This window comes from Pseudophryne corroboree, chromosome 8, assembly GCF_028390025.1.
Source record: "Pseudophryne corroboree isolate aPseCor3 chromosome 8, aPseCor3.hap2, whole genome shotgun sequence".
Classification (NCBI taxonomy): Eukaryota; Metazoa; Chordata; class Amphibia; order Anura; family Myobatrachidae; genus Pseudophryne; species Pseudophryne corroboree.
The window spans coordinates 415,401,364-415,422,286 of record NC_086451.1 but is presented as its reverse complement, the minus strand read 5'-3'; the positions used below and the strand labels follow the sequence as shown (position 1 = coordinate 415,422,286).

At 48.3% G+C, this 20,923-nt stretch overlaps 1 protein-coding gene across 4 annotated transcripts in view; it reads right to left on the bottom strand.

Moving 5' to 3' along the window:
• LOC134949379 (uncharacterized) overlaps positions 1–20,923 on the bottom strand; it is a 76,446-nt gene that overhangs the window by 24,591 nt on the left and 30,932 nt on the right. The window contains exons 1-2 of one of the 4 annotated variants that reach the window (XM_063937918.1): positions 9,315–9,401; positions 8,749–8,892 (exon numbers count right to left, since the gene is read on the bottom strand). The exons of 2 other annotated variants lie outside the window; for them this stretch is intronic. The gene's annotated coding sequence lies outside the window, so the exon portion shown is untranslated. Of the gene's footprint in view, positions 1–8,748; positions 8,893–9,314; positions 9,402–20,923 lie in introns of those variants that run through there. One more of the 4 variants, XM_063937919.1, reaches the window with a different exon arrangement.

Genomic DNA, 20,923 nt, shown 5'->3' with positions numbered 1-20,923 from the left:
AATACACAGACTTGAGTGGATGGCTTTGTGTCTGCATAGAAATTACATTTTTTAATTTTTTGGAATATATACTTATTTTTATTTAACTTTTTTTTTTTTTGGGGGGGGGGGGGGGGGCTTCCTATTTTGTCAGTCCCGGGCCCCACAATTTGTGATGGCAGCCCTGGCTATAACAACCTTTATTTGCCTACAGAAAATATATCTCATTGGCGTTCAGGTGATTGCTCTCTGTACTGTTGTGCAGGCACAGGGATGCTCTCTATACTGTTTGGCAGTCACGTGGCACACAACTGTGTGACATATCATAAACTCCGGTTGGAGCACAGTAGGGGGCCCAAAGCATATATTTGCACCCGGGCTCACCACTCACAAACCAGTCATAAGGTCCGCTGATGCAGGCAATGGCTAATAACAGGTGAGCTCTGGAGGTGTAGGTGTTTGCCGCCAGGAGCTGTGTATCCAATCGAAGTGGAGGTGCAGGGCCTGCAGATGTGCTTTGTGCTTGTAAGGTGAGAGTCATGGAAGCCGGGCAATAGCACATGTAACTGTGACAACAAGGAAGGTAGACCCTCTCAGCTGCATAGCAGCTGCACTCCCTGCACTTATGGTAGCTACACCCTTATATATAACACATGTAACTGTGGCAGGGAAGGTGGCCCCTCTCAGCTCCAGGCCCATTAGCAGCTGCACTCCCTGCACTTTTTGTAGCTACTGTATGCCCTTATATGTAACACATGTACAGATGGAGCCCTTCTCATCTTTGCCTTTAAAGCTGTAATGATACCCTGCTGTATTGTTCTCTCTGCATTGTACTGTGACAGGGAAGGTGGCCCCTCTTAGCTCTGAGACCCATAACAGCTGCACTCCCTGCACTTATGGTAGCTACACCCTCATACCTCCCAACATTTAAGAAACGGTGGTCGGGACAATTGTTCGGAGAAGTCGCGCCCGCGCTCAGAAAAGGGGGGTGGTATATGTGAAAGTGTATGTGGCTTCATGGGAGTGTCGCGATTGCGAGCCACGCCCCCAGTTTTAGTCACTGAGGGGGCATGCCCAGCGCTCTGTGAGCTGCTGGTATGTCCTCTCTCCCTCTGTCACCTGTGAATAGACGCTGTGCGTGACAGGAGCCTCCCAACTGCCCCCCTCCCCCACTGTGGGACACTCTGACCCGCGGGTGGGACAGTCCCAAAAAAAGGGACTGTCACGCAAAAATCGGGACAGTTGGGAGGAATGCACCCTTGTATATAACACATGTAACTGTGACAGGGAAGGTGGCCCCTCTCATCTCACCTCTGGGCCACATTACAGCTGCATTCCCTGCACTTATGGTAGCTACACCCTTGGGGATGACTATTTCCAGAGAGAGTGAGGACTAGTGGGAATTCAGGAGAGACGTCTGACACAGTGGAGGAGGGTTGGGTTCACCATATCGACGCCGGGATCCAGATGTTTAGATTGTCGACGCAGAGGACTCAGTGGCTCGCTGCTCTCACCACAGGCTCTATTCCCACTCTATGGGTGTCTTGGACACCCACGAGTGGGAATAGTCCCTGTTGGTCGGCATACCGACCGGCGTGCTATTAAGCGTTTGGGAACCCGGCATCGGTAATGTAACCACATAACCGCATCCCGTGGAGGATACACAGGAGTATAAGGAATGTGATTGTTCATAAACAGTAACGGGTCAGTGTTTAGGCAACAGCATTGATGTACTGTTGGAATTTACTGAAAATTACAAGTTCTAGTAAAGAGATGGACTATAACCTAGGATACCATTGAATTGTCTTTACTTACTGTGAGCTGTAATCCGTGGTTAATTCACACCTGAAACTAAAAGTGGAAATCAGAAATGTATATACTAGGACATTAAAACCAATCTAAAGAAATGTTGGAACTGTGTATCTTGAGCCTCACTGGATTGATGTGTCCTAATTTATGTGTCTCCCAACCAGTGGTGCAAGTAGAAACCATTTCTTAGTGGTACTGTGCGCACGCACCAAAGGCGCGCACAAAAAATGGGTGTGTCCACATGCCACGTGGGGCGTGTCCAACGAAAATGGAGGCGTGATACACATATGACCCTAATAGTGCCAGATACACATATGCCCCCAATAGAGCAGTGCCAGATACACATATGCCTCCAATAGTGCCAGATACACATATGCCCCCAATAGTGCCAGATTAACATATACCCTCAATAGTGCCAGATACACATATGACCTCAATAGTCCAGTGCCAGATACACATATGCCCCCAATAGTGCTAGATACACATATGCCTCCAGTAGTGCAGTGCCAGATATACATATGTCCCTACAGTGCCAGATACAAATATGCCCCCACAGTGCCAGATACAAATATGCCCCCACAGTGCCAGATACAACTATGCCCCCACAGTGCCAGATACACATATGCCACCACGGTGCCAGATATGCACCCACAGTGCCAGATAAAAATATGCCCCCATAGTGCCAGATACACATATGACTCCACAGTGCAAGATATGCATCCACAGTGCCAGATAAAAATATGCTCCCACAGTGCAGATACACATATACCCCCCCCACAGTGCCAGATACACATATGCCCACACAGTGCCAGATACACATATGCTCCCAGCAGTGCAACTCACCGCTGCTGCCTTAGTGCCAGCTCTGTTGTTACTGTGTCCGAAGAGAGGAGAGCGCAGTGCACGCCTCTCCTGCCCTCATTCCGGTCTCCGGAGGTGGCATGTATCTCAAATCAGGCTCCGGTTCGTGAGCCAATCAGAGCTTGTGGTCCAACAGCGGCAGCTCCTGATTGGCTGCCGATCCACGAGCTCTGATTGCATCACAAACCGGTGCCTGATTGTGATACACGCATGCCAGAGGGAGACTGGAATGATGGGAGGAGAGGTACATGCTGCATTCTACTCCCCTTAGACACAGCGGTTGCAAGGTGGTAAGCCCTGCGGTACTGAGTACCGGCTGCCAATTTCTTACCGATACGCAGTACTGACCCGTACCACCATACTTGCAGCACTGCTCCCAACTAGATTGTAAGCTCTCATGAGCAGGGCCATCTTTCCTCCTGTCTGCGCCCTTCTTATTCACCTGTGTGTCCTTGCCTACTGCACGTTATAACACTTGTTATATACAGTACCTCTGAAATTCTCTACCTCTCCATATCAGACTCTCCACCTCTCTATAAAACTTCAAACCCACTTCTTCACCAAACCCAGCCATCTCTTATCCTAACCCTCTGCTCCACACTCAGGGGTAAATTTGCTAAGGTGGGTTTTTGTTTTTTTTAGAACTGACGATGTTGCTCATAGCAACCAATCAATCAGAGTCTACTTAACATTTATGTAGCTACTTCTAGAAGATAATAAATAGAATCTGATTGGTTGCTATAGGCAACTAAGGATGAGCTGAAAAACCTGGGGTAATATATACACTGCTCAAAAAAATAAAGGGAACACTAAAATAACACATCCTAGATCTGAATGAATGAAATATTCTTATTAAATACTTTGTTCTTTACATAGTTGAATGGGCTGACAACAAAATCACACAAAAATTATCAATGGAAATCAAATTTATTAACCCATGGAGGTCTGGATTTGGAGTCACACTCAAAATTAAAGTGGAAAAACACACTACAGGCTGATCCAACTTTGATGTAATGTCCTTAAAACAAGTCAAAATGAGGCTCAGTTGTGTGTGTGGCCTCCACGTGCCTGTATGACCTCCCTACAACCCACACAAGTGGCTCAGGTAGTGCAGATCATCCAGGATGGCACATCAATGTGAGCTGTGGCAAGAAGGTTTGCTGTGTCTGTCAGCGTAGTGTCCAGAGCATGGAGGCGCTACCAGGAGACAGGCCAGTACATCAGGAGACGTGGAGGAGTCTGTAGGAGGGCAACAACCCAGCAGCAGGACCGCTACCTCCGCCTTTGTGCAAGGAGAAACAGGAGGAGCACTGCCAGAGCCCTGCAAAATGACCTTCAGCAAGCCACAAATGTGCATGTGTCTACTCAAACGATCAGAAACAGACTCCATGAGGGTGGTATGAGGGCCCGACGTCCACAGGTGGGGGTTGTGCTTACAGCCCAACACCGTGCAGGACGTTTGGCATTTGCCAGAGAACACCAAGATTGGCAAATTCGCCACTGGCGCCCTGTGCTCTTCACAGATGAAAGCAGGTTCTCACTGAGCACATGATAGACGTGACAGAATCTGGAGACGCCAAGGAGAACGTTCTGCTGCCTGCAACATCCTCCAGCATGACCGGTTTGGCAGTGGGTCAGTAATGGTGTGGGGTGGCATTTCTTTGGGGGGGCCGCACAGCCCTCCATGTGCTCGCCAGAGGTAGCCTGACTGCCATTAGGTACCGAGATGAGATCCTCAGACCCCTTGTGAGACCATATGCTGGTGCGGTTGGCCCTGGGTTCCTCCTAATGCAAGACAATACTAGACCTCATGTGGCTGGAGTGTGTCAGCAGTTCCTGCAAGATGAAGGCATTGATGCTATGGCATGGCCCTCCCGTTCCCCAGACCTGAATCCAATTGAGCACATCTGGGACATCATGTCTCGCTCCATCCACCAATGCCACGTTGCACCAGACTGTCCAGGAGTTGGCGGATGCTTTAGTCCATGTCTGGAAGAAGATCCCTCAGGAGACCATCCGCCACCTCAGGAGCATGCCCAGGAGTTGTACGGAGGTCATACAGGCATGTGGAGGCCACAGACACTACTGAGCCTCATTTTGACTTGTTTTAAGGACATTACATCAAAGTTGGATCAGCCTGTAGTGTGTTTTTCCACTTTAATTTTGAGGGTGACTCCAAATCCAGACCTCCATGGGTTAATAAATTTGATTTCCATTGATAATTTTTGTGTGATTTTGTTGTCAGAACATTCAACTATGTAAAGAACAAAGTATTTAATAAGAATATTTCATTCATTCAGATCTAGGATGTGTTATTTTAGTGTTCCCTTTATTTTTTTGAGCAGTGTATATACACACACACACACATATATATATATATGACCTGCTGGAATAGTGCACTTGAAAAGGATCCGACCCAGCGCAGAGAAAACTGTGCTACTATTAGCCAATGAGAAAGAGGAAGCCCAATTAGCATGCACCTACCCACACATGTGCAGAACGGGTCAGAGGGACCCAAGAAAGTGCAGCAGTCAGGGAGAGAGCTTGAAAAGAACCACCAGCTATATCAATATAGATTTTGCAGTATCTATGGGGGCTGCGGGACTATGCATACACAAAAGGGAGAGAACCAGTGAAATATAGAGACAATATATTAGGAGTTTTTCCAGCTAAAAAGGAGCAGAAATGTTTGTTTTTTTAGTATACTAAATAGACCACTGGGGCATATGTACTAAAATGCAGGTTTATAAAAGTGGAGATGTTGCCCATAGCAACCAATCAGATTCTGCTTATCATTTATCCAGCATCTTCTAGAAGATAATAGCTAGAATCTGACTAGTTGCTATAGGCAACAACTCCTCTTCTAGAAACCCGCTTTGACCCTAGTCAAATGTTTGGAGTACATTACTAGATTTAGTAAATTAGGAGTGGGCTGGTATTGTAGTGCAAGTTTGACACACAAGTAATGATCATACAGTGGTAATTATCCCTGGGCTATCTTACACAGAGTAATACATTACCTTTATTATATGCTACAGAGGGTGTGCTATTTTATGTCATATGCCATAATTGTTTTCTATCATGAATTACAGTGTTATAATTGCTGAGTATTCACATCATCTAACTCAGAGGTTCTCAAACTCGGTCCTCGGGGGCCCACACAGTGCATGTTTTGCAGGTCTCCTCACAGAATCGCAAGTGAAATAATTAGCTCCACCTGTGGACCTTTTAAAATGTGTCAGTGAGTAATTAATACACCTGTGCACCTGCTGGGTTACCTGCAAAACATGCACTGTGTGGGCTCCCGAAGACCGAGTTTGAGAACCTCTGATCTAACTAGTGACGTAACTGAGGTTCACCATTGGCTAATTGCTAAACAGCCCGGTCTGTTAGTCACTTGGAAGACCTCAATGCAGGTCAGTAACCAGGCTGAGGTATAAGGTACTTTGGGCGCTGACTGAGGCCAAGGCCCACCAGGTGAGATCAGGCTGTAGAGCATCTTGATCCTTCAAGATGGAGCCACACAGCAGTTGCACCAAATGTACCAAGGTGGCTGGCCCAGTGTTATGTCAGACCCTCCAACATGACCCGCCCCACTAGGTACAAAATGCTCTGTTTATGGACTTCCCTCTTAATTTATGATTTCCATCACCTGTGTTGAATTAGTTAAATGACAAGAACGCTGTTTCTTCACAGGTGATGGCAATAATAAATTAAGAGGGAAGTCCAGAAACAGAGCATTTTGTATCTAGTGGGGCGGGTCATGTTGGAGGGTATGTTATGTGGCTGATGCACTAACAGACAGCAATGTATGCCCTATAGAATATCTACTCCCAGGGCTGCCATCAGAAATTATGGAGCCCGGGACTGTCAAAATAGACAGGGACCCTCCCAAAAAAAAAAAATTATGCCGCACTGCTCCATCCCTATGTGATATCATACATTGTGACGTTACATATAGGTGGAGTGTTGCGGACCAACAGGAATGGTTTACAGAGAGCTGATGTGCAGATAAGGCTTGTTTTAAGAAGTCCTCCTTGCCAAGGCCGGATTAAGGTCTGTGGGGGCCCCTGGATAACAAATTTGTGGGTCCCCCACACACTGTGAACTGCAAAAAAAACATCAGAGTAGGAGTACAGCATTAACCTGTCTCCTCTCCGTCCTTCTCGGCAGCTGCATACCTCCCAACATGACCCTCTCCAGGAGGGGCAGAATGCTCTGCACTTGGACTTCCCTTATAATTTATGATTGCCATCACCTGTGGTGAAACGCCTTTCTTATCCATTAACCTGTTCAACACAGGTGATGGCAATCATACATTAAGAGAAAAGTCCAGGAGCGGAGCATTCTGTCCCTTCCGGAGAGGGTCATGTTGGGAGGTATGCAGCTGAGCTGTTCCTTTACTGCTGCGGCCGCCGAGGAGCTTCACTCAGAGCAGTGTGAAGTCTCGCGAGATAATGTCAAATCTCGCGAGACTTCACACTGCAGTGAGTGAAGCTCCTCGGCGGCCGCAGCTGTAATGGAAAGTCTCAGCTGCCAAGGAGGACGGAGAGGAGACAAGTAAATGCTGTACTCCTACTCCAATCTTTTTTTGCAGTTGTGAGGACAGTGTGTGGGGGCCCCACTTGTATGGGGGCCCCGGGACGACCGCCCCTTCCACCCCGCCGTTAATCCAGCTCTGCTCCTTGCACATCAGACTGCTGTTGATTCATAGACTGGTGAAGCTCTACAGGTATTGGCGGTAGGAGCCAGGGGTAGGCCCCCCTCTCTGTAAGGGCCTGTGACACCAGTCCCCACAGTCCCGCCCTGATGGCTGCCCTGTCTACTCCAACATGACAATCTAGGACCCCCCCACTAAATCTGCCACTGACGTGGAATATATAGTATAAATGGATAATCAATTAATTTATTCAGCCTAGGGTACTGCAATAGGAATATGTGTGAAGTTTGAGAATAGAGTATTGTGGAACTGGCAGAAATAGGCAGTGAGTCTGAAATACTATCAATGGAATAGTTTCATAGACGTCGGATTATTGAGAACTATAGTAGAAAGATGGCGTTTACAAAGCATCTATCATATACTGTATTTACGACCTTATAGTAACAGCAACCCTTGAAAATGTAGACTGCATTTGTCTGGCCATTTAGAATTTTAAAAGAAAACGTTCACATCTTTTTCTCACTAGATGGCGCTGTTACATATATGCTTACATAAACTGCTGTCTTCTCTGCCTTGGGCATACACCTGTGTGTTAATAAACAGTTTCTGCATTTGGGGGGTCATTCCGAGTTGATCGATCGCTGCCGATTTTCGCAGCGCAGCGATCAGGTGAAAAAACTGCATTTCTGTGCATACGTATGCCCCGCAATGCGCACGCGCAACCTACAGGTACAAAGCCCTTTGTGGTTGTGCTCAGGTTCTAGCAAAGTTTTTCTTCGCACTGGTGACCGCTAGAAGATTGATAGGAAGGGGGCGTTACTGGGTGTCAACTGACCGTTTTCAGGGAGTGTTTGCAAAAACACAGGCGTGCCCGAAAAAAACCAAGGCGTGGCTGGGCGTTCGCTGGGCGGGTGTATGACGTCAAATCCGGACACGAATAGGCTGAAGTGATCGCAAGCGCTGAGTAGGTTCAGAGCTACTCTGAAACTGCACAAACTGTTTTTGCAGAGCTCGGCTGCACATGCGTTCGAACTTCTGCTAAGCTAAAATACACTCCCCAGTGGGCGGCGGCATAGCGTTTGCACGGCTACTAAAAACTGCTAGCGAGCGATCAACTCGGAATGACCCCCTTGGTACCAGACTGAATACATCACAAAAGTCCTCACTCTTACCACTTTGGTTCACACTTGTACACACCCGCACAGCAATTCCAATAAATGCATTTACCTTACTGCAGACCGGTAACAGCCAGGGGCCCCTCGTCAGTCTGCACGTTGCATTATACTGTGTGTGAAGCTTATTATTACATTGCACTGAGTACGTGTACAAATGTGCTTCCCTGCTATAGTGTAACATGATGACAGCATAATCCTGCTGCAGTAGCAGCGTGCTCCACAGGTAGGTGACTATTCTGCTGCTACAGCCCCCCTAACACATACCTGCATTGCTTCATGGGGTAAGTATAACCTACCCAGAGTGGTGTCTGTCGCCCATGCAGCATCTCAGGAAACTCCACATGGACACAGTGTGATGTGTTGTTAGGTTTCGGTTAGAAAATGTCCAAAGTCCAAAGTAACGTCTCCCTGACACCGCGCCAAAACAAACAACATTAAACCATAGCCGCAATACGAGCGATCACATACACTGACTTCTGTTTATTTATTATCTTTACTTTTTATTTCAAAATGACATCAAACAAGAACATGAGAAATGCAGACAGGTGATCAATATACAGAAAGAGTGATTCAAACAAAAGCCAACATTATCTAACACATATGAAGGGGGCACCCACAGCTCTGCACAGAGTCTGCAGCCTGGCCAGGCCACATCAGTCCGACCTTCGTGGCCTGGCAATGCAAAGACTCAACCGCTGCAGAGGCGTGGCAGAGCCATATTGCCCCCACTATTGAGAATTAGCATGCCACGTCACCCTCGCATTCAAGACTTGGCAATGGCAATTCATCATAACCTCTGAAGCCTGGCAATCCCACCGCTAACAGCTTACTTTATTGCTGGCCCCACTGCTGCATCTAATGGTTTACTGCGGTCAATGGCCCTACTGGCGCGTCTAACGGCTCAGTGTGATCGCTGGTCCAACTGCCGCATCTAACGGCTCAGTGTGATCGCTGGTCCTACTGCCGCATCTAACGGCTCAGTGTGATCGCTGGTCCTACTGCCGCATCTAACGGCTCAGTGTGATCGCTGTCCCTACTGCCACATCTAACAGTTTAGTGTGACTGCTGGCCCTACTGCCGCATCTAACGGCTTACTGTAACCGCTGGCCCTATTTCTGCATCTAACGTCTTACTGTGATCGCTGGCCCTACTGCAGCATCAAACGGCTTACTGTGATCGCTGGCCCTACCGCAGCATCTAACGGCTTACTGTGGAAGGTGGCCCTATTTCTGCATCTAACGGCTTACTGTGATTGCTGGCCCTACTGCTGCATCTAACGGCTTACTGTGGAAGGTGGCCCTATTTCTGCATCTAACGGCTTACTGTGACCGCTGGCCCTACTGTTGCATCTAACGGCTTACTGTGATCGCTGGCCCTACTGCTGCATCTAACGGCTTACTGTGATCGCTAGCCCCACTGCAGCATCTAACGGCTTACTGTGATCGGTGGCCTTATTTCTGCATCTAACGGCTTACTGTGGTCGGTGGCCCTACTGCTGCATCTAACGGCTTACTGTGATCGCTGGCCCTACCGCAGCATCTAACGGCTTACTGTGATCGCTGGCCCTACTGCTGCATCTAACGGCTTACTGTGGAAGGTGGCCCTATTTCTGCATCTAACGGCTTACTGTGGCCGCTGGCCCTACTGTTGCATCTAACGGCTTACTGTGATCGCTGGCCCTACTGCTGCATCTAACGGCTTACTGTGATCGCTAGCCCCACTGCAGCATCTAACGGCTTACTGTGATCGCTGGCCCTACTGCTGCATCTAACGTCTTACTGTGGTCGGTGGCCTTATTTCTGCATCTAACGGCTTACTGTGGTCGGTGGCCTTATTTCTGCATCTAACGGCTTACTGTGGTCGGTGGCCCTACTGCTGCTTGTAACGGCTTACTGTGATCGCTGGCCCTACCGCAGCATCTAACGGCTTACTGTGGAAGGTGGCCCTATTTCTGCATCTAACGGCTTACTGTGACCGCTGGCCCTACTGTTGCATCTAACAGCTTACTGTGATCGCTGGCCCTACTGCTGCATCTAACGGCTTACTGTGATCGCTAGCCCTACTGCTGCATCTAACGTCTTACTGTGGTCGGTGGCCTTATTTCTGCATCTAACGGCTTACTGTGACCGCTGGCCCTACTGTTGCATCTAACGGCTTACTGTGATCGCTGGCCCTACTGCTGCATCTAACGGCTTACTGTGATCGCTAGCCCCACTGCAGCATCTAACGGCTTACTGTGATCGCTGGCCCTACTGCTGCATCTAACGTCTTACTGTGGTCGGTGGCCTTATTTCTGCATCTAACGGCTTACTGTGGTCGGTGGCCCTACTGCTGCATCTAACGGCTTACTGTGATCGCTGGCCCTACCGCAGCATCTAACGGCTTACTGTGGAAGGTGGTCCTATTTCTGCATCTAACGGCTTACTGTGACCGCTGGCCCTACTGTTGCATCTAACGGCTTACTGTGATCGCTGGCCCTACTGCTGCATCTAACGGCTTACTGTGATCGCTGGCCCCACTGCAGCATCTAACGGCTTACTGTGATCGCTGGCCCTACTGCTGCATCTAACGGCTTACTGTGATCGCTGGCCCCACTGCAGCATCTAACGGCTTACTGTGATCGCTGGCCCTACTGCTGCATCTAACGTCTTACTGTGGTCGGTGACCTTATTTCTGCATCTAACGGCTTACTGTGGTCGGTGGCCCTACTGCAGCATCTAACGGCTTACTGTGACCGCTGGCCCTACTGCTGCATCTAACGGCTTACTGTGACCGCTGGCCCTACTGCTGCATCTAACGGATTACTGTGATCGCTGGCCCTACTGCTGCATCTAACGGCTTACTGTGATCGCTGGCCCCACTGCTGCATCTAACGGCTTACTGTGATCGCTGGCCCCACTGCTGCATCAAATGGCTTAGTATAATTGTTGACCCTGTATATGCTGACACTGCACTTTGGATGGGGCAGACTATAGCTTGTTACGTGATAATTATCTCTCCTTCAAGGGTTCGTTCCACTCATACTAAATTCAAGTATTTGGAAGCCTCCACTACAAGCCTGCATTTCCCTCTGCCCCGGTATCCTAGCTGCCCCAATCACACATGGTCTGCTCAGAACATGCCCATTTCACGTGAGGAAACGCACACATACTGTTATTACCACCTTCTTCAGCAGTACAGATAATGCTGTATAGTGTGCTATATATTGGGCCTATCACCTGCCTCTCATCACACTAGAATAAAAACAGTTACACATAACCTGCCATGGTGATGACGTTCTAAAGCAACAAACGTTACCCATTTCTCTGCCACCATTGTCATGCAGCACTGAGAATGAGCCGGGGCCCCGGCGTATGTGGGGACATTGAAGCTTGGTTTGCACTTCCAGATCCACTATTTCAGTAATAGATGATACTTTCAGTCCTCTACAATCTATTACATAACTACATCCCCAATAATAAATTTACAATATAATTTCCTTTCAGTTACACCTATGTTTATATAAAAGCCTTCTTAATGTCACCACCATGTATTGTTATTAGGCCTGATTCAAAGTCATACGCAAACCCGGTAGCATACCTCCCAACTTCCCTATTTCCCTGAAAATGGGTGTGGCCTATTAAAAGGGGTGTGTCTTAGTGGAGGACCCGCGATCGCGAGCCACGCCCCGTTTTCGTCACTGAGGGGGCATGCCCAGTGCTCTGTAAGCTGCTGGCATGCCCCCTCTCCTCCTGTTATCAGTGAATAGACGCTGTGCGCATGCGTACAGCATCTATTCACCGCTGCTCTGCTAAGCAGGGCAACGATGACAGTGGTGGGACAGCGGGACAGTCCCAAAAGTACGGGACTGTCCCTCGAAAATCGGGACAGTTGGGAGGTATGCGGTGGTTTACGCACAACTTCACTTTTTACTGACTTGCACATGCGCAGGATCTGTACCGTGGGGGTAGCGTCTAGTTTACCTTCGTGGAGAGGACCTTTCCCATAACCCCCTGGGTCCATGTCACAATCTATTTTGAATAGTAAAGTGTGGAGAGCGGAGCGGAGCGGAGTGAGACACCGAGCCCAAAGCGTGGTGAGCGAAGCGAGCCCGCGAGGGCCCAATGCTGCATAGAACACAAAAATTACCCCAAACGAACAGAGAACGAAGAAAACATTTAGGAGCTGTAAGGGCGGAAGTTCTCTCCTGCCCTCTCGTTTTGTCACTTCCAGGTCCTGAGCACGAAGGTAACATAAACACAACCGTACCGTGGGTGGTGGAGCAGGAGCAGCAACGGGGACTGGTTTACAAATAGGGGCATGTTACACTTTTCAGTGAAACCCCCCCCCATTTTCGGTCACGCATCCCAAATCCACCGTCACCAATTTTGGGAGGTACAGTATGTAGGGGGTCATTCCGAGTTGTTCGCTCGTTATTTTTTTCTCGCAACGGAGCGATTAGTCGCTAATGCGCATGCGCAATGTCCGCAGTGCGACTGCGCCAAGTAAATTTGCTATGCAGTTTGGTATTTTACTCACGGCATTACGAGGTTTTTCTTCGTTCTGGTGTTCGTAATGTGATTGACAGGAAGTGGGTGTTTCTGGGCGGAAACAGGCCGTTTTATGGGAGTGTGTGAAAAAACGCTACCGTTTCTGGGAAAAACGCGGGAGTGGCTGGAGAAACGGAGGAGTGTCTGGGCGAACGCTGGGTGTGTTTGTGACGTCAAACCAGGAACGACAAGCACTGAACTGATCGCAGATGTCGAGTAAGTGTGGAGCTACTCAGAAACTGCTAAGAAGTGTCTATTCGCAATTTTGCTAATCTTTCGTTCGCAATTTTGATAAGCTAAGATTCACTCTCAGTAGGCGGCGGCTTAGCGTGTGCAAAGCTGCTAAAAGCAGCTTGCGAGCGAACAACTCGGAATGAGGGCCGTAATACGCAAATAAGCAGCTGTGTGGAAGAACTGTAAGCAGTGGGGAGGAGATGATGGTTTAAGTGAGAGATGTAAAAAAACCTCATGAGGGAAGAGGGTCCTGCTCATGAGAGCTTACAGTCTAAAGTGGAGTGGGAGGCAGACAGGGGTGACACAGATGGGGAAGATAGCCAGCAAGGAGCAGTGGGCTAGGATGAGAGCTGGAAGGCCTTGATAGAGAAGAGGGTCTTGAGAGCCCATTTACTATTATATCGTATAAGTCATGACTCTCTGATAGACTTTTGTTTACTTTCCATTTCATTTCTCTACAGTTCTTCCCTACTGAGGTCTCTAACATGCTCCAGGGAATCCTCTGCTAGTCTGACATCAGAATGTTGCTGAAGAAACCATTCTCTAGTGACCAAAGCCTGTTATTCCCAATATTCTGCCACCTGACCATATGATCCCTGTGTACAGTAGTACATACTGGATACTCTCTTATCAGGGTGATCCCTACAATTGTCTACGTAAACATTTCAGTCAACATTCTGACAATAATTTTTATTGTCTGGGCTTCATGAGTTAATATTAAAGACAAGTAATAGAACTGCAAAAAAAACCCACAAACATAAAAAACATGTTAGGATGGTCAGTGTCGGACTGGGACATGAAGGGCCCAGCAGGGGAATACAGTGATATGTGCCCATACTCAAGGGTGAGGCCAGACCACACTTGCATTCTCTCCCGCAAGTTGTGGGAGACTCCCAATTTTTCAGGCAGACCCACGCAAGAGTGGTCAGTTCTCCGGCAGCCCACCTGCTTCCTAGTGAAGCGGGTATGATGAGAAGATTGCGGCTCCGTATGGAGGGAGCAGGGCTAAATGATGCAAAATTGCATCATTTAGCCCCACCTCATGTCAATGAACCCACAAATCGCTGTATTTTGCCGCAACGGTTGCAGGGCCTAGTGATATGGCAGCCTGGCCTCTCTGATGTGGCCAGCAGAATCTCCCCTCCGTGCTTCTCCGGGGCATACCAGGGGTTTGTCCTGTACCCGTGTGGGCCAGTCCAAACATGATGATGGTGCTTTCCCTGCTATATAGCCCATCTAGACTACAGGTGCCCGTATACGGGTGTAGTATGAGTGGCCGGATCCCGACCACCGGCATGCCGGCAGCGGGGCAAGCTCAAATGAGCCCCTTACAAGCTCGCTATGCTCGCCACGCTGCGGGCACTGTGGCGCGCGTTCTCCCTCCAGGGGGGGCGTGGACCCCCAAGAGAGAGAATAGTTGTCGGTATGCCAAGTGCCGGGATTCCGGCGCTGGTATACTGAATACCACCCCCGTATATAGGTGAGACTATGCCCACGATATCTAGACCATGGTACAATCAATACCACTGACAACTATTTAACCTGAGTGGCATACCTATTGTTCATTGGTTACTTGGTCAGCACATGGGCAGAGCATACTATATATGTGTGTGCGTGTGACACACACACACACATTCAGAATTTCAGACAAGGAATGGAGCCTCTGGGCTGCCAGTACAACACTACACATTGTTATATAAGAGAAGGCGCTACGTGCTCAGTGAGTCAGACCCTGCTCTAAACCACAAGTAATAATTACCTGTCATTCTCATTACTAATAATAGCTAGTCTAATCATATGGACAAAAGAGGTAGGAGGAACCCACACTTGAAATCACACCACCTCTCCCTGATAGATCTGGGCAGTGCAGCACAACGTAAAAGATATTTTTAATGTCAGAGCCCGTTATTTTACTTTCACATTAATCTGTTCAGAAAAAGATAAGATATCCTGCATAATTTCTGCTTACGTGCATTACATGGGTGGGAGCAGCAGAAGTCTAGTGCTCCAATGACACAGCGCCCCCAGTGGCAAAAGTTGTAAAATCACAGCAACTACATTTAATAACACTGCAGTTCTACTCAACAGATCCCTAAAGTGCTGGCCGTCACCCTGGCATTAAACATTGGATTTCTAAGAAGCTATTTGTCTTTTGTTCCTTGCCTCGGCTACCAAAGTCCCACTTGCAGTTCTCCATGCATACAGAATCAAGAGACAGCTACTAAAAATGACATCCTGCATAATAGAATTGGCATTTGCACCTAGCCAGCAATAAAAACGAGCAAAGCCAGGTTCTACAGGTACAGTCCCTTTTAATCAGCTGCAACTAATAGTAATACAACTACATCAATACTCCAAAGGTAAATACAGATATACGAACATGACTTTGTACACATTGAGATCATAGGCGGTTTGTCTTTCTGAGGCAATTCTGTAATAATTATATAAGAAATCAGTGGAACATAAATCATTGTGGCAGGCTATAAAAGAGAATCTTGGTATTAACCATTTTCCTTGGTTAGTTAATTCCAGTGCTTTTCTAATTCTGCACCATGTCATGGGACTACCATGGCAACCACAGTCAGATGATGTAGTAAGCAGAGAGGCTTTGGAATGCCCATATGAGCTCTAACTTCTCTGTATCCTGTAAAGTTCTTCCCCTCCTTCTTTCCTCTCCTCAATGCTGAGAGCTGTTACAGGTAGCCATACTTTGCATCATGCTCGCTGACTACATCTGCACACGGGTGTAGTATGAGTGGCCGGCGGCCGGGATCCCGGGGGCCAGCATACCGGCGCTGGGATCCCGACCGCGGGCATACCGACAGCTGGGTGAGCGCTAATGAGCCCCTTGCATGCTCGCTGCAGGCAGCATGGCGCGCTACGCACGCTATGCTATTTATTCTCCTTCCAGGGGGGTCATGGACCCCCAAAGGGAAGAATATGTGTCAGCATGCCGGCGGTCGGGATCCCAGCGCCGGTATGCTGGTTGCCGGGATCCCAGCCGGCGGCATACTGAAGACCACCCCTGCACACCTCGCGTCATCAAGCCACCTGGACCACCCACTTCCCTGGTGTAGCTTCTGGGAGACTCGACTGGTCTTTTGGTGAGACACCTGAAATTCAGGAGATTCCAGGTGAATAGGCAAGTATACTTTGCGCCTTCCAGAGAGATTTTGAAAAGGAGATTATTTGAAGGAGGTCAGCTAAGAAGAGTGATTCACCTGCATTTTTTGAATCACTTGAAGTGCACGGGGGCATGGCCGACAGGGAAAGTGAGCTGTCCGTGACGTGGTACCATAGTCGCGACATCGTAGCCCTGCCCCCGCTAGCCAGTGCTGAGAAAGATTGTGCCATGTAATTCTGCAGCAGCAGCGGGTACCCAGCACAGCTCCTTTAGAAGAGCAGCTGTCACACTTGGAACCTGCTGTGAACCACACAGGTGCTGCTGTACATGCAGGTGCCCCTTTAGGGCTTGGAGCCCGGAGGCAGGTGTCTCCATTGCCTCTGGGAGTTACACCCCTGCGTACATCTCCGATGGTAAGGCACCTGCACATGCACAGGACTCGTTCTATGTATGTGCAGAACAGGTTCTGGATTGTTGCACACAGTGCCTCATAAGCCGCAGCCTGTCAATGTTTGGGGGCAGGGAATCCAAGGACGCAGGAGCTGCACTGCGTCTATCTCTGAAAGGGGCCCGTAATTCCTCCAGGCACTGTGCCTTATTGAGACCTGATCACTGGGCTGCGTTATTTGCTGTCCTGCGATCAGATAGTCGCCGCCTACAGGGGGAGTGTAGTTTCGCTGTGCAAGTGTACGATCCTATGTGTAGCAGAGCTGCTCAGAATCAGTATGTGCAGTCTCTGCTCAGCCCAGGACTTACTCTTCCTGTGTGATTGAATCTTGCTGACCGGGGCCGGAGCTGACGTCAGACACCCTCCCTCAAAATGCTTGGGCATGCCTGCGTTTTTCCGGACACTCCCTGTAAACGGTCAGTTGCCACCCACAAACGGCCTCTTCCTGTCAATAATGTGCGTACATCCGTGCGAATGGATCCTTTGCACCATCCCTTCGCTGACCGCCGATGCCCATTGTAGCCATCCGATGCGCGTGCGCATTGCGGCTCAGACGCATGCGCAGTTAGGATCTGATCACCCGCTGTGTGAAAACGCACAGCAGCGATCAGATCTAAATTAGGCCCACAGTGAAAATGACAGAACCACATAACAGTAATAATAAATAATAGTTTTAGCACACGCCAGATACTGCGTACATAGGCAACAAAAGAGATGGATATCCCAAAGGGTGTTACCCTCACCCAATACCAATTTAAAGGTTCTAAACATAACTAATATCAGTGGCGGCGGTTGTACACGCCCAGACAGAGCAACAACTGAATTGCTCCGTCAAGCGCCATCTAATGCCTGCCGGTGCCTAAAACACTTAAATTCCCCCCATAAAGGTGAGGAGCAGCGTTAACCTTTTATTATATAGGATATGCACTAATCCTCAAATGATTATTTCTTTCAAATTGATAAAAACATCTAAAATCATGCAATTTGGACCTGTCACATACTGTAGGTCCTATGCAGTATTATTACTATCTGGCCTGATTCAGTGACAGACGCTATGGTGATTGCAGCTGCGGCTGAGAATGTGCGGAATTATTTAAAAAAAAATCAGCAGCCCTAAAAAGTACAGAGATGCCCAGCGGAGCCATCGCAAAGGCACAGCAACTGCGTAGACATTCCCAGCGCACACGCAGATCCTTCTATAATCACAAGCTCTATTAAATCACCGGCCAAACAGAGGTGCCAGAGGCACACTGCTTGAGTAGGATTTGCAGCTTCACCCAACGACATGCCCCCAAAAATTACCACAACACTTCTGCATTTTTGCCACCACACCCCATCAACGCACACACGCAGTGCCTGACTGTCAATCACTCTGCGTAAATGTAAACACTGCGAGAGGCATTGCTATTACACTTTGGGGCATGCGCTTAATTGCAAAAACATAGGGGGTCATTCCGAGTTGTTCGCTCGCAAGTGAATTTTAGCAGATTTGCTCATGCTAAGCCGCCGCCTACTGGGAGTGAATCTTAGCATCTTAAAATTGCGAACGATGTATTCGCAATATTGCGATTACACACCTCGTAGCAGTTTCTGAGTTGCTTCAGACTTACTCGGCATCTGCGATCATTTCACTGCTTGTCGTTCCTGGTTTGACGTCACAAACACACCCAGCGTTCGCCCAGACACTCCCCCGTTTCTCCAGCCACTCCTGCGTTTTTTCCGGAAATGGTAGCGTTTTTTCCCACACGCCCATAAAACGGCCTGTTTCCGCCCAGTAACACCCATTTCCTGTCAATCACATTACGATCGCCAGAACGATGAAAATGCCGTGAGTAAAATTCCTAAGTGCATAGCAAATTTACTTGGCGCAGTCGCAGTGCGGACATTGCGCATGCGCATTAAGCGGAAAATCGCTGCGATGCGAAGATTTTTACCGAGCGAACAACTCGGAATGACCCCCCATAGCGTCCGCCCATTGTACTGATGCACCCAATAGCTTGCATCAATCTGCCTATTATACCATGGTCATATTGACAATGCCGTAAGTTCCCCGGCTCTGATGCATATGTTACCTTATAGTGCACAGGATTATGATGTATTCTATACAGTACATTGCTGTCATTAATCTGGCACATTATCATGCATGCACTAGCATTAATTACTATATACATTATCAAGGAGTCCAGACCATGTACTCTATAATGGTAAGCCAAACCTCTGTGGTGGCTGGCCACACCCCCTTTGGAGGCTGGACACACCTCTAATCATGGGCCCCTACCACTGCATACCCCCGGTGGGCCCTTCATACTCCAGTCCGACACTGCTCCTAGCAACTCCTTCCCCAGTGAGAAGATGGAGGGAAGACCACCTGGAGCTGCGGAGACCACCGGAGACACCCGGAGAGGTGAGTATCTTTATTTTATTTTTTTTATGTGCAGCAGGGTTTTCAGCTCTAAAAATCCTGCAACCACTTTTTTTTTAAAATTGGATACTGTGGGTATCGGGAGTGCGCATACCGCGGTAATCCAACATTGGGCATGAGACAAGCGAAGTTTTTCACCTCGCTGCACCTCACTCTAATTTGAATTCCCCTCTATGTGGACTTCATTCATACAGCATAATACAGTGAGTACAATTTCCTCACGTTTTTATCAAGAAACCAGTAATTGATACATTTACAGAGGAATTGGCCTGTGTAATTAATATTAACTTTTACTCTATTTGTCCCTATCTATTGGGTCACTATTATTTATTGCAGATTTATAATGGGCATTGACTGGTATTTGTCTGTTACAGCTGTTGTTGTTGTTGTTGTTGTTGTTTTTATAATGAATACTATATTTGATTAAATTGTCCAATATAAGAGATTTGTTAGCATTACGAAAAGCTGAGTGTGCAGTCATAACATCATGTGCTTGATCCCAATAAAAGCTGCTATCTGTGTAGGGTTTGTATGTTCCCCCAGTGTTTGTGTGGGTTTCTTCCAGGGAGCATCTCTCAAGCAATTGGTGAGGGAGCCCACTCGCAAAGACTCAATATTAGATTTCATTCTCACAAATGGTGACAGGATATCAGACATATATATATGTAGGTGAGCACCTGGGATCCAGTGATCATCAAGCAGTATGGTCTAGTATAAAGAAAGACAGGATCATAGTTGCCTACCTTGCTGCACCATCCTCCGGGAGGCTGCAGCGTGGTAGGCTAATTGGGGCGTGTTCGGCGGCAATGTGGGCGGTCCGGGGGCATGGCCGACAGGGAAAGTGAGCTGTCCGGAGGCATGGCACCATAGTCGCGACATCGTAGCCCCACCCCCGCTAGCCAGTGCTGAGAACACAGGCACTGTACAGCGGGGGGCAGAGCTACAATGACCCAAATCACGTCATCGTATCCTCCTCGGACCGCCCACTTGTTCCCTGCTGTGGGCGGCTGAGGGGGAGTGCGGGGGGCTGACATCAAAAGCGGGACACTAGCCCACCTTTCCGGGGGGGCGGGGGGGAGGGCCACCCAATTTTCGGGAGCCTCCCGGCCTTTCCGGGAGGGTAGGCAAGTATGGACAGGATCCAACTCCTGTCACACAAAAACAAAGGTGTTGGATTTTAGAAATGCTGTCTTTGCAAAGATGGGGAGATGTTTAAGTGATTCATTGGCGGACTGGAGGGACTTGGAAGGAGTGCAGTAGAGGTGGGAACAACTGAAAAGTGTAATACTAAAGGCAACAGCCCTTTGTATCAAAAGTGTTAGGAAAAGCACCAGGAAAAGGAAGCCAGTGTGGTTCACAAAAGTAGTATCAACTAGTGTGAAGGCAAAAAAATATGGCTTTTAGGAAATACAAACAGACGGATAACGACAAAGAGGTGTATCTTGACAGACGGAAGGATGCTAAGAAAGTGATCAGACGTGCAAAGGCAGAAGCTGAGGAGAAAATTGCCCAGTCAGTAGATAAAGGGGCAAAACTTTTTTTTAAGTATACAAATGAAAGGAGAAAATCAAATGGAGGAATAATAAGACTTAAGACAGAGAGTGAGACTTTGGTGGAGGGAGACAAGGCAATAGCAGATCACCTAAATAATTATTTTTGCTCAGTATTTACTACAGAAGGAG